At 43.4% G+C, this 14,777-nt stretch overlaps 1 non-coding gene across 1 annotated transcript; it reads left to right on the top strand.

Annotated features, from left to right (window-relative positions):
- Positions 1-1,683: 1,683 nt before the first annotated feature.
- Positions 1,684-1,823, top strand: LOC123950080. The gene has a single exon (XR_006820122.1). It is a non-coding gene; the product is annotated as a U4 spliceosomal RNA (small nuclear RNA).
- The last annotated feature ends 12,954 nt before the right edge of the window (positions 1,824-14,777 follow it).

Here is a 14,777-nt window from a genome sequence, read left to right as displayed (position 1 = left end):
TGTCCCGCATTGGGCTCTCTGCTTCCCTCTCTCTCTCTGCCTGCCTCTCTGCCTACTTGTGATATCTCTCTGTCAAATAAATAAATAAAATCTTTTAAAAAAGATATATTCCACCAGAGATATATATAATTCAGTTACTGTTTTTAAAAATCACTGAAATATTGGAAACATTGTGTATTATTTTAAATCAGTAGCCTAAATTTATATACATTGAATTCAATTTCCGATATTTTTTTGAGGGTTTTTACCGTGTGTTCATGAGCCATACTGATCTGTAGCTTTCTTTTCTTGGAGTGTCTTTATCTGGTTTTTGTGCTAGGGTGACGCTGACCTCATAGAATGAATTCGAAAGTGTGACCTCAGCTTCTATTTTTCTAGAAGAGATACGGCGAATTTTTCTTGTTCTTTCTTTTCTTTCTTAAGATTTTATTTATTTATTTGACAGACAGAGATCACAAATAAGCAGAGAGGCAGGCAGAGAGACAGAGAGAGAGAGAGGAGGAAGCAGGCTCCCTGCTGAGCAGAGAGCCTGATGCAGGGCTCAATCCCAGGACCCTGAGATCATGACCTGAGCCGAAGGCAGTGGCTTGACCCACTGAGCCACCCAGGCGCCCAAATTTTTATTGTTCTTTTTTTTTTTTTTTTTAAGCATTTTACCTATTTATTTGACAGAGGGAGAAAGATCACAAGTAGGCAGAGAGAGAGAGAGAGGGAAGCAGGCTCCCTGCCGAGCAGAGAGCCCGATGCGGGGCTCGATCCCAGAACTCTGGGACCATGACCTGAGCCAAAGGCAGAGGCTTAACCCACTGAGCCACCCAGGCGCCCCTTATTGTTCTTTCTTAAACGGGGTTTCACCACTAGAATTCACCAGGGAAACAAACGGCCCAGTGCTTTCCTTTCAGGTCTCCCGCTTACTATGTATTTGACCTCATGGTAGTTCTCTATGACTGGGGAATAGTTCTTTATGACTGGGGAATAAGAAGTTCAAGCTGGGGGGTGCCCGGGTGGCTCAGTGGGTTAAGCCTCTGCCTTTGGCTCGGATCATGGTCTCAGGCTCCTGGGATCGAGCCCTGCATCAGGCTCTCTGCTCAGCAGGGAGCCTGCTTCCCCCTCTCTCTCTCTCTGCCTGCCTCTCTGCCTCCTTGTGATCTCTCTGTCTGTCAAATAAATAAATAAAATCTAAAAAAAAAAAAAAAAGAAGTTCAAGCTGGGCTTACAGATGGTGGGCATCGTAAGCTGGGACCGACTGGGCATAGACTGCTCTATCATTTTACAGCCCATTGGTAGGGATCCAGAAGGAGAAGTGGACATCTAGTTATCCATTTGGCCTAGAAAGTGGACAACCAGCATTGTGGCTGTACGTCAAGATTTCTCCGTCTTGGCCCTACTGACATTTGGGGCTGGGTAATTCTTGTTGTGGGGGCTGTTTTGTGCATTGTAGGATGTTCTGTGGCTTCCCTGGCCTCTCTGCACTCAATGCCCTATAAACGTCCCTTCCCCAAGTCCCCTACAGTCGTGACAACCAAAAATATCTCCATCTATGGCTAGCGGTCTCTTTGAAAATGAGACACCCCCGCACCCCCAGTTGAAAACCACTGCTCTATGGTGATTAGTGGTGGAAGCGAAAGGTTAGGTAGATGTTCTGGGACATGGGAAGAAGGTAATTAGAAAATTGGCGGCTCAAGCTTTGCGCAGTGGCAGTATCGTAGCCAATGAGGTTTATCCGAGGCGCGATTATTGCTAATTGAAAATTGGCGGCTCAGATCACTATGTTGTTTGAACACCTGAAATTAATTGTTTATGTCAGTAATGCCTCAATAGTTTTTTTTAAGAGACCTTGGGGCGCCTGGGTGGCTCAGTCATTGAGCGTCTGACTCCAGCTCGGGTCGTGATCCCGGGGTCCTGGGATGGAGCCCTGCTTCTCCATCTCCCATTCCCCCTGCTTGTACTCCCTCTCTCGCTGTGTCTTTCTCTGTGAAATAAATACATAAAAATCTTCTAAAATTTTCAAAAAATAAAAAATAAAAAAGAGACTTAGTGGGGCACCTGGGCGGTATAGTCAGTCCGGGCCCCGAATCTTGGTGTCGGCTCAGGTCTGATCTCAGGGTCTCAAGGTTGAGACCCACTTTGGGCTCTGCACATGGTGCGGAGTTGGCTTGCGTTTCTCTCTCCCTCACCCTCTGCCCCTTCCTGCTGCTGTGCTCTCTCTCTCTCTGAAATAAACAAACAGATGTTAAAAAAAATGGGGACTTAGTGGCATAGAGGTCTAACAAGGAGGTTTGTACATAGACTTCTTGGAATGGGTTCAGGGCGTAATGTTGTAGCTCCTGGATAAGGGTGTGGAAGGTGCCACACTAATTTCTCAGTCATACCTATTCTTGCCTGATAGGCTCATGAGACAGTCGTTCTGGGGCAGGGATGGGGACTGCACGGTGAGCTCAGCAACATGAACTTCTCTCCAGCGAAGCTGATCTGATCACCGCCACGAACAAAGACCTCGCAGTCTAAAAGGAGAGACCCGCACGCCTCATACAGTAGAGTCAGTTCCAAGAGATCAGCCAAACACTCAGTTTCAGTTTGATGACACTGGGTGGCCTCTGGGATGGAGGTGGCCGAAATTCCTCTCCAGAGATTGCTTAGTCTGGGGACGGCTTTGTTTTCCCCAACCATAGTGCCTGGGCCAGGATTTTCACTGGCCGTATCCCCCACAACATTGCTTCCAGCACAGAACCTCTCTTGGGTGCGAAAGAAGTGAGACAAGGGGACCAGGACCTTGGATGTCAAAGGTCTTACCACAAGCCTTCTCGGAATAAGTTTTTATAAAACACTGGGGGCTTACTCAAAGCAGTTACTCCGTCTACCGGCGGGCAATATCTTGCCAGCTTCGGGCAGCTGTCCTATGGGATATGGCATGTCCTTAGCCTCATGGTACCTATGAATTCTCATCCATAGCAGTGACCGAGTGGTGACATGGAGAGGTCAAGGTCATTGAGAGAAAAGTTCAATGTTACTTACAGTTCGCCCTGGAAAGAGGCACAGCACGACACACAGAGCCATGTGGGGAAGGACCAGAGCTGACCAGGAGTTAGAGAGGAGTGAAGGGAAGGCATAGGCCACTGCCTTTTTCCGGGGCTCTGTGGGAAAGTCAAGGCAGGGCAGGGGAAACAGTTTAGGATTTGCTCGTTTGAATAATTCCGGTAGGTTTGGGGGCATAGGGACTGTTCCTAGGTGTCTTGTACCAGGGTTGATTTAGGGCAAGGGAATATTGGTTGGTATTTGAGCAGTAAGTAGATGAGGTGGGTGGGAGTGCGGGCTCTGGGTCCCAAGGGCGAGGTAAACAACTCAGCCCTTAATTTGGGGTTGTAACTAATGGACGCCAAATAGACAAATGCGGGATCTAAGAAAACAGAACAGTGCTTTGAATCAAGGACTGTATGTCGTGTTTTTTTCACTTTTGATCAGAATATAAGGGTCTGGGAACCCAGGGATAAAAGTTGGAGTGGCTTCTCTTAAATACAATGATTCTCTCACATTTTTTTCAACTTTTATTTGAATTAGTCTTAGACTTACAGAGAAGTTGAGTTCCCAAATACCCTTCGCTTGGCTTCTCCTAATGGTGACGTTTTCTAGAGCCAGAGTGTAATGACCAAAACAAGGAAATTCGCGCTGATACAATACTACGAACTAATCCACAGACAATATGCAAATTTTGGCAGCTTTCCCACCAATGCCCATTCTCCGGTCCAGGATCTGACCTAACATCCCACATTACATCTAATTATCATGCTTTCTAGTCTACTCCCCTATGTGGCAGTTTCTCAGTCATTTTTTTCTTTTATGATCATGACATTTATGAGGAGCACTGGCCAGTTACTCTGTAGAATATCTCTCAGTTTGGATTTGCCTGATGTTTTCTCCCAACTGGATTGAAGATATTTATTTTTGGCAAGAATACCATAGAAGTGCTATTGTGCCTTTCCCCATCAACATATCTCTGTGCTTTAAAAAAAAAAAAAGATTTTGGGCGCCTGGGTGGCTCAGTGGGTTAAAGCCTCTGCCTTTGGCTCAGGTCATGATCCCAGGGTCCTGGGATCGAGCCCCGCATCGGGCTCTCTGCTCAGCAGGGAGTCTCCTCCCCGCCCCCCACCGCCTTTCTCTCTGCCTACTTGTGATCTCTGTCAAATAAATAAATAAAATCTTTTGAAATAATCTCTATACCCAGCATGGGGCTTGAACCCACAACCCCAAGACCAAGAGTTGCATGCTTCCCCGACTGAGCCAGCCAGACGCCCCATCACCGCACTTATTACTGGTATGTTAACTCCTATCACTTGGTGAAGGTGATGTCTGTCAGAGTTCTCCCCTTTAGAGTCACTATATTTTATATTATATTTCATAAGTGTCTTACAGGGAGATATTTTGAGACTCTGCAAATAATCGGTCCCTTATCACATTCCCTCCACTATTTAAGAATTCACTGATAATCGCCTGAACTGATTACTGCTACAGTGTTTGCCCAGTGGTGATTCTATTTCTGACATTCCTTTGACATTGGTTAATTGGAATTCTACAGCAGTCTCTACTCCCTCGTTTACTCATTCAATTACTTACTTATAGCAACATGGGCTCATGGATATTTACTCATTCTATAGGTTTTAACCCATCATTATCATTATTTTCTTACTTAACTTATTCCAGGCTTGGCCGCTGAGAGCTCCTCCAAATTCTCTGCCTTCATACGTTGAACAAGTCGCCATTATTAGAATATTTCATATTGATATATAGTTCACATATCACACAATTCACCCCTTTAAAGTGTAAAATCTAATCATTTTAGTATAATCAGAAGATTGTGAAACCAGTACAATGATCAAATTCCAGAATATTTTCATCATGCCAAAGGGAAATTCTATTTCCATTTGTAGACACTTTTTTTTTTTTAGCGGCTAAATTTGTGGTAATTTATTTTTATTTGTTTTTGAGAGAGAGAGTGTGTGAGAGTGGGGAGGAAGAGTAGAGGGAGAGGGAGTCAGAATTTTTTTTTTTAAGATTTTATTTATTTATTTGACAGAGAGAGAGAGAAGGGAGGAGGGGCAGAGGGAGAGGGAGAAGCAGGCTTCCTGCTGAGCAGGGAACCCGATGCGGGGCTTGATCCCAGGACCCCAGGATCATGATCTGAGCTGAAGTCAGCCACTTAGCCCACTGAGTCACTCAGGCGCCCCCCAACTTTGTATGTTTTTTGATTGGGTTGTTTGTCTCTTTGTTGCTGAATTGTATTTGTTTTTGATATATGTTGATGCTATAACCTTATCAGATACATGATTTGTAAATATTTTCTCCCATTCGGTGGATTGTCTTTTCACTTACCTGATCGTGTCCCTTGATGCATAAATTTTGGAATTTTCAATGTAGTTCATTTTACCTATGTTGCTGTTTATGCTTTTAGTATCATACCTAAGAAGCATTGCCAAGAACATACCATTGCCAAGGCTAAAGTCTTGAAGATTTACCCCATCTTTTCTTCTGTTTAGCTCTTACATTTAGCTCTTAGTTAATTTTTGCCTTAGAAATTGCATATGAATTTTTAGGATCAGCTTTTCCATTAATGCAAAAAAAAAAAAAAAGCCATTCAGACCGTGATGTGAGGATTGGATTGAACACACAGACAATTTGGGGGGAGTATTACCACCTTAACAATATTCAGCCTTTCAGTCCATAAACATGGATGCCTTCCCATTATTTATATCTTCTTTAATTTCTTTTGGAAATGTTTGTAAGTTGTCGGTGTACGACTCCCGCATTTCCTCGATCAGACTTATTCTGGAGTATTTTATTCTTTCTGATGTTATTATAAGTGGGATTTTTTTTCTCAATTTCCTTTTTAGATTGTTCATTGCTAGTGTATAGAGTTCAGTAGACATCCTTGAGATCTACCATATTGATTATTATATTGTTTATGTCTTCGATCTCATTCCTTCTTTTTGGTCCTCTTCTTCATCTGTCTTTAATTGAGTGTGATGTATTAAAATCTCCTGTAATTAGTGTATTTCTATTTATATTTATTTGCCCCCTCTGTAGTTTTTACATCTTAAAAGTGTTTACTGGAGTGTCTGGCTGTCACAGTCAGATGCGTGTGTGACTCTTCATCTTGGGGTCATGAGTTTGAGCCCCACGTTGGGTGTAAAGATGACTAAAAAACACCCTAACTTGCTATGCTATTTGGTGCATAAATATTGACAAATGTTACAGCTTCATTGTAAATTATGGCTTATAATATTTAAAAGTGCCCTTTGTGCCATGTCTAATCTATTTGAAATTTTTTAAATTAATTTATTTATTTTTATTTGCTTATTTACAGCATAACAGTGTTCATTGTTTTGGCATCACACCCAGTGCTCCATGCAGTACGTGCCCTCCCTATTACCCACCACCTGGTTCCTCAACCTCCCACCCCACCCCACCCCACCCCAATCTATTTGAATTTAATTCTATTTTGTTTTATTCTGATTTTCTATTTTAAAAATCAGAGCGTTACCTCTGATTTTTTATTGTTTCCATCTGCCTGGTGTACCTTTGTCCATCCCCTTATCTTTAGTTTCTCTGAATCATGTTGCTGTAGGTGCTTCTCTTGTAGATAACATAGTTGGGTCTTGCTAGTTGGGCCCCATTAAAAACTTTAAAAAGGGATGCCTGAGTGGCTCAGTCAGTTAAGCATCTGCCTTCAGCTCGGGTCATGATCCAGGGTCCTGGAATCGAGCCCCACATTGGACTCCTTGCTCTGCAGGGAGCATGCTTCTCCCTCTGCCTGTCACTCTCCCTGCTTGTGCTCTTTCTCTCTCTCTCTGACAAATAAATAAATAGAATCTTTAAAAAAAATTTAAGAAATAGGTGAGTTAAGCTTTATGTTTACATTTATCAATAAAATTGTTTGGTGTTAACTCTCTGTTATATATAATGTTTTATAATTATGTTTGTTGTATTTAATATTTCATTTTTTTCCTCCAAGATTTTATTTACATTCAAATTGTTAATGTATAGGGTAATATTAGTTCCAGGAGTAGAATCTAGTGATTCATCACTTATGTATACTACCCAGCGTTGGGGCGACTGGGTGACTCAGTCGTTGAGTGTCTGCTTTTGGCTCAGGTCATGATCCTGGGGTCCTCGGATCGAGCCCCACATAGGGCTTTCTGCTCGGCAGGGAGTCTGCTTCTCCCTCTCCCACTCCCCCTGCCTGTGTTCCCTCTCTCGCTGTTTCTCTCTCTGTCAAATAAATAAATAAAATCTTAAAGAAAAACAAACACCTGGTGTTCATCATAGCAAGTGCCCTCCTTAATGCCCACCATCCCCCCATCCACATCCCCTCCAGCAACCTTCAGTTTGTTCTCTATAGTTAAGAGTCTTTCGTGGGTTGCCTCACTCTCTGTTTTCATTTCATTTCATTTTTCCTTCCCTTCCCCTATGTTTGTCTGTTTTTCTTAAATTCCACATATAGTTGAAATCATATGATAATTGTCTTTCTCTGACTGACTTATTTCACTTAGCATAATACCCTCTAGTTCCATCCATATCATGGATTTTTTTTCCTGTATAAAAATCTTTATTTTAGGGACACCTGGGTGGCTCAGTGGGTTAAGCCTCTGCCTCTGGTTCAGGTCATGACCTCGGGGTCCTGGGATCGAGCCCCGCATCGGGCTCTCTGCTGGGTGGGGAGCCTGCTTCCCCCTTTCTGTCTGCCTGCCTCTCTGCCTACTTGTTATCTCTCTCTCTCTCTGGGTCAAGTAAATAAATAAAATATATTTTTTTAAATCTTTATTTTAACATTTAAAAGAATCACACCTTCACTCCGACAGTTTTCCCAGGCTTGGCCATCCAGTAAGTTACGCACATGTAAGTGCTTAGAAGGTTTGCATCCCTCTTTCACCGAGGAAGTCAGGGTGAAGTGTCCAGTCTCCCCATGGTCAGACCCAACTTGCAAATGGCAAGATGTCTTATTTTTTTGATGGCAAGTAATACTCCATTATATATATAATATATACAATAATATATAATATCATATATAATACACTATATATATTTACATTATATATAATTATACTTATATAATATATAATCATATAGTTTATATAATATATATAAATTATAATTATATAATATTATATATAAATATTAGATATAATGCATATTATAGATATAATTTATACATATTACATCTTCTTTATCCACTCATCAACCCAATGCACATGTCAAATCTTTCCATACTTTGGCAATTATTGATAATGCTGCTATTATACTGGGGTGCATGTGCCTCTTTGAATCAGTATTTTGTATCATTTAGATAAATACCTAGTAGTGCAATTACTGGGTCATAGGGTAGTTCCATCTTTTCTTTAGAATTTATTTATTTATTTGAGAGAGAGTGGAGAGAGGAGGCAAAGGGAGACAGGGAGAGACAATCTCAAGCAAGGTCCCCACTGAGCACAGAGCCTGATATGGGGCTTGATCCCACGACCCTGAGATCATGACTTGAGCCGAAATCAAGAATCCAACACTTCACTGACTGAGCCACGCAGGGGCCCTGGATAGTTCTATTTTTAACTTTTTGAGGAACCTCCATACTATTTTCCAGAGTGACTGTACCAGGTTGCATTCCCACCAACAGTGTAGGAGGGTTCCCCTTTCTCCGCATCTTCGCCAGCATCTGTCATTTCCTGACTTGTTAATTTTAACCATTCTGACAGGTGTGAGGTGGTATCTCATTGTGGTTTTGATTTGTATTTCCCTGACGATGAGTGATGTTGAACATTTTTTTTCATGTGTCTGCTGACCAATTGTATGTCTTCTTTGGAGAAATGTCTGTTCATGTTTTCTGCCCATTTTTAAATGAGATTATTTACTTTTTGGGTGTTGAGTTTGATTAATTCTTTACAGATTTTGGAGACTAGTTCTTTATCTGACATGTCATTTGCAAATATCTTCTCCCATTCCATCCGTTGCCTTTTAGTTTTGTTGACTGTTTCCTTCACTGTGCAGAAGCTTTTTATCTGAATGAAGTCCTGATAGTGTCCCTTGCCTCTGGAGACATGTCTAGGAAGAAGTTGCTATGGCTGAGGTCAAAGAGGTTGCCGCCTGGGTTCTCCTCTAAGATTTCGACAGATTCCTCTCTCACATTTAGGTCTTTTCATCCGTTTTGAATTTATTTTAGTGTATGGTGTAAGAAAGTGGCCCAATTTCATTCCTCTGCTTGGTGCTATTCAATTTTCACAACATCATTTGTTGAAGAGACTGTCTTTTTTTCCATGGGACATTCTTTCCTGCTTTGCAAAGATTAGTTGACCACAAAGTTCTGGGTCCATTTCTGGATTCTCTACTCGGTTCCACTGATCTATGTGTCTGTTTTGTGCCAGTACCATACTGTCTTGATGATGACAGCTTTGTAATACAGCTCGAGTCTGGAATTGTGATGCCTTCTGCTTTAGTTTTCTTTTTCAACATTACTTTGGCTATTCGAAGTCTTTTCTAGTTCTGATATTTCTTTCTCTATGAGGTGTATATTCTTTGATACATTTTTAAAAGATTTTATTTATTTATTTAGAGAGTGTGAAAGTGTGAGCAGAGGAAGGGGCAGAGGGAGATAGAGACTCTCAAGTAGATACTGAGTGTGGGGGAAGTGGGATCTCTCAACCCGGAGCTCATGACCTGAGCGGAAGAGTCAACTGCTCAATCAGCTGAGCCACTCAGGAGCCCCTATCCTTTGATCTTTCATGTATAAGTTTATAAGATGCATAGGAAAGCTTGTATTTTTGTTCTAGTGTTTGATATTGTGTTTATACTTAAAAAAAAAAAAACCCTCCATTTCAAAACTCTGTCTGGCTTATCCATTTTTACTGGCACCTTGAACTCTCCCCTATTGCCTGTTTTATCAGCCAGGGTCCAATCAGGAGAGAAACCACACTGTAATTTGAATGTGGGAAGTTTTGTGTTGTTTTTTTTTTTTAAGATTTTTAATTTTATTTATTTGACAGACAGATCACAAGTAGGCAGAGAGGCAGGCAGAGAGAGAGGGAAGCAGGCTCCCCGCTGAGCAGAGAGACTGTTGTGGGGCTCGATCCCAGGACCCTGAGATCATGACCTGAGCCGAAGACAGAGGCTTAACCCACTGAGGCACCCAGGCGCCCCTGAACGGGAGAAGTTTAATATAAAGAATTATTAACCATAATAGTGGCTGAAGTTCCAAGACATTGGCCAGCAATAGGAACAGAGAACTCCAAAGCATATAGAAATAGCAGATATAAGAAGCAGCTCCCCCCGCCCCCTATTGCCAGCAAGGCTGTGCCGGGAAGAGCACCTCCCTTCCTACCCACCAGTCTGAGATCCACATCGGTTGGACAAAGCATGCCCGTGGTGCACACGGGTGACAGAAGTTAGTGCGGTTCTGTGCTGGTGGAACTTGCTGGAAAACCATTCTGTAGGGTGCCAGGGAAGGCTGTTTATGGAGACGTGTCTTACTGGAGATACTTTTTATTTTTTTAAGATTTTATTTATTGGAGAGAGCGCGCGCACAAGTCAGGGGGAGGGGCAGAGGGAGAAGAGCCCGTCGTGGGGCTCCATTCCAGGGTCCCGGGATCATGACCCAAGCTGAAGGCAGATGCTTACCCGAGCCACCCAGATGCCCCTCTCACTGGAGATACTCTGATGCAAAACCGAGGTGAGACGCTGGGAAGTGCTGTCAGGAACTAGAGGAGGCTGGTGCTGGCAAAGCCATGGGTGCTGGAGCTGCCTGATGCCTGGCACCCCCGGTACTGGAGAACCTGCCAGACATTGTCTTGGGAGTCCGCCGGGGACTGGAAGGCAATCTCACTGCCGCAGTGGCTCCTCTGCGCCCTCTGCTGACGAAGCTTAGTAATGAGCCAACTGGCCAAGACCGGTATTTGAAGGGCCCAGATTTATTTTCACGGAGCAGCCAATACGAGTGAATTTGGAGCCCAGAGTCACCCATACACCATCAATGGGCTTTATCCTATTTTCCTCCCTCTCCCTTCTTCTCCACGCTTTTAATTACACTAATTATCGCGATAGAACATTTTTACTTACTACCCTCTTGCCGCCTTTGGTTTAGCCTTACTTAGGTCGGAGATTCACGTATCATCATGGCTGGATGAAGCACCTTCTCTTTCAGACCTCGCCTGGGTGCCGAGTTCCTGAAGTACTCGTTGAAAAACAGAGAGCTCTGTCCTATGGCCTTTACGCTTGAAGGACAACTTGTTTGAATATAAAAATCCTTGGTTCACACTTTAAAAAACAGAATGTTATGGGGCGCCTGGGTGGCTCAGTGGGTTAAGCCTCTGCCTTCGGCTCAGGTCATGATCTCAGGATCCTGGGATCGAGCCCCGCATCGGGCTCTCTGCTCAGCGGAGAGCCTGCTTCCTCCTCTCTCTTTATCTCTGCCTGCCTCTCTGCCTACTTGTGATCTCTCTCTGCCAAATAAATAAATAAAATCTAAAAAAAAAAAAAAACCAGAATGTTAAAAAAAAAAAACTGTCCCATTGCTGTATTGTTTTGTACGTTGGCTTTTCAAAATCTGATGCCAGGGCACCTGGGTGGCTCAGTGGGTTAAGTCCTGCCTTCGGCTCAGGTCATGATCTCAGGGTTCTGGGATTTAGCCCGCATCGGGCTATCTGTTCAGCAGGGAACCTGCTTTCCCCTCTCTCTGCCTGCCTCTCTGCCTACTGTGATCTCTCTATCAAATAAATAAATAAAATCTTAAAAAAAAAATCTGATGCCGGGGTGCCTGGGTGGCTCAGTAGGTTAAACCCTCTGCCTTCAGCTCGCGTCATGATCCCAGGGTCCTGGGATTGAACCCCACATTGGGCTTCCTACTCAGCAGACAACCTGCTTCTTCCTCTCCCAGTCCCCCCTTGTGTTTCTGCTCTCGCTCTCTATATCTGTCAAATAAATAAATAAAGTCTTTTTTCTTAAAGATTTTATTTATTTATTTTACAGACAGAGATCACAAGTAGGCAGAGAGGCAGGCAGAGCTGGGTGGGGGGGAGGGCAGGCTCCCTGCTGAGCAGAGAGCCCGATGTGGGGCTCGATCCCAGGATGATCCCAGGATCCTGGGATCATGACCTGAGCTGAAGGCAGAGGCTTTAACCCACTGAGAAGATCTTGAGCTTTTTTTTTTGAGAGACAGAGAGCAAGCATGCGAGCAGTGGGGCAGGGGGCAAGGGGAGAGGAGAAAGAAAATTTAAGCAGAGCCCCACCTTACTGAGATCCCGACCTGAGCTGAAATCAAGAGTTGGAAGCTTAACCAACTGAGCCACCCAGGTGCCCCTTGAGAATTCTTTTTTAAAAATATTTTGAAATCTGGGGCACCTGGGTGGCTCAGTGGGTTAAGCCGCTGCCTTCGGCTCGGGTCATGATTTCAGGGTCCTGGGATCGAGCCCCACATTGTGTTCTCTGCTCAGCAGGGAGCCTGCATCCCCCTCTCTCTCTGCCTGCCTCTCTGCTTGTGATCTCTCTCTCTCTCTCTCTGTCAAATAAATAAATAAAACCTTAAAAAAAAATTTGAAATCTAATAATTTTATGTGGATGTGTCTCAACGTTGATTGTTCTGGGTTAATTTTCCAAAGTTCCCAGGGGGCCCTTCCCAGGTGCAGATTTTTTTGCTCTTGGAAAGTTTTCTTATAGTGTTAAATATCAGTTCTGGTTCATTGGGTTTTCTTCTAAGACTCCAATAATACAAAGGGGATTCCTTCTTTGACAATGTTCTGCCATAATTTTGTTTGGACTTCTACTTTTTAATCTCATTTTCTTGGTTGTTTTCCTGTCTTTCCTCAATGTCCTTTATTATATATTTATTTGAGTCCATTCTCCCTCGGGCATCTTATAATGTAATCTGTATTTCTGGATAATTTTGTCTGTTTCTTCCATTTCTCTCCTGAGTTCAATCAACCTTCTATATCCTTCTCCTGGGTTTTATCTATTTCCATTCTTTTCAAAATTTCTCACTCTGGGGAATTTTGCATATCTTCAAATGCTTGTTTTGGGTACACGTAGTTCTGTTTAGAGTGCTGTGTTTCGCTTTCTCATGTTTTGTGGCTGTTTATTCAGGAGCGTGTGTACATTTTCCTTCGTTGACATGCCATGAAATCCATTTTTTGATATTTTGCCGTGACTCCATATGAACCTGTTAATCTTCTCTTGCTCGTTTCTGTGGTGCTGGGTGTTTTATGCCAAGTTCAATGCTCCCTCTTCTGCCGACGCAGAGAGTCCAGATGCTTTCCCGGATTTGTTTGCTTGGAGAGTGGGGAAGGAGTTTTGGGTCCTTTGATTTTGTTCTTTTGTCTTGCAGAGCCATGAAATTTCTCCATTTGCTTCCCCTTTGACCGCCAAATGCCAAAAGTTACTTCTCCCTTCCTTTCTGCTCTTCGCTTTCCCTGAATCTGTGTGTTTCAAAGCCTGCCCACTCAAATCACCGAGTACTTTGAAATCCCTCCCTTGTAGGCAAAGCTCTGACCTGCTCTAGACAGGCCTTCACATTTTCCGACTCCAGGTGGACTCAGTCTTTCTGGGAGGTCTTCCATCTGGCATTGGCCATTGCTAGCTCCCCTCTTCTCTTCTAGTTTCTCGCCGCCAGTCTGCCCGTGCAGGGCGGGGTTGGGACGGGGACATGGGTGATGTTTTGCTATAACTAGTTCTGGTTTGTTTTTCCTTACAGTTACTTTTTAAATTTGAGCATTTTATCTTCAAGTTATACTAAGGGTTACTTGGTTTTGTGTAATTATATCTTTCTCTTTTCTTTATTCCAGGTTATTTGGGGGGGGCAGGAAGATGGGCACCCGTGTTCCTACCATGGTCTTTAGCAATCTGGAAGCCTCTCTCAAATATTCGTTTCTCATCCCTCCAGCTATGGGCCTTGCTAGTTCAGGGTCCTTAGTACTCAAGCGTGAATGCTAATGGACCCAGCACTGGTTCTTTTGAACCGGAAGGGAAGACCGCTCCCTTGCCATTTTGCCCTCCTCGTGCGTTGGAACCAACAGCTCTGAAAGGACGATTGGTTCTGATGATCAAGAAGAAACCGTTGCGGCCACATGAGGAAGAAGGGGAGTCCCCAGGACTCAAGGAACGAAAGACCTTTGACACAGGCAGGCTTACAAAGGACTCGGACCTCTCAGGAATGAAGGTCACCCTACTAGGTAAAGAGTCTTGAAGGTTTAAAAAAAAAGAAAAAAGAAAAAAAAATATATATACAATGGATCGTAGAAGAAATAAGATATAAATACCAATCTAGGGTTGAGAGATAAAATACAAGATGCCTGATTATATCTGAATTTCAGAGAAACAACTTTGGGGCGGGGTAAAAGTATGTTCTAATGTTTGGGACCTATTGATACTAAGAAATCATTTGTCGTTTCTTTGAAGTTAACTGGGCATCCTGTACAATATTCTTATTTGCAAAAGCTGGAGGCCCCCATTAGGCCTTGCAACTCGTTACACAATATTTTCTTCCTTCCAAGTAAAATACAGCTTGACCAATATCCCTCCTATGTCTTTCCTCTTGTGTCACAGAAGGTGTGTGCTATTCGAGACGGGATCGTGACTCCACTCTCGAACACCTCCATATCCATGAACATTTCCACAGCGGCCAGGCCAGGGCAGGAGAGGGCCAGTGGTTAGCAGTGAATGTTTTGCCCCAGAATGGACCCTCCGTGTTTCAGTAGCCTGAGCAGGTCTCATGGCTGGGCCCAACCTCAGGCAGGTGGGGAAGGCTACGA

Source organism: Meles meles, chromosome 8 (genome assembly GCF_922984935.1).
Source record: "Meles meles chromosome 8, mMelMel3.1 paternal haplotype, whole genome shotgun sequence".
Taxonomy (NCBI): Eukaryota; Metazoa; Chordata; class Mammalia; order Carnivora; family Mustelidae; genus Meles; species Meles meles.
This window is presented reverse-complemented; position numbering and strand designations above follow the sequence as displayed.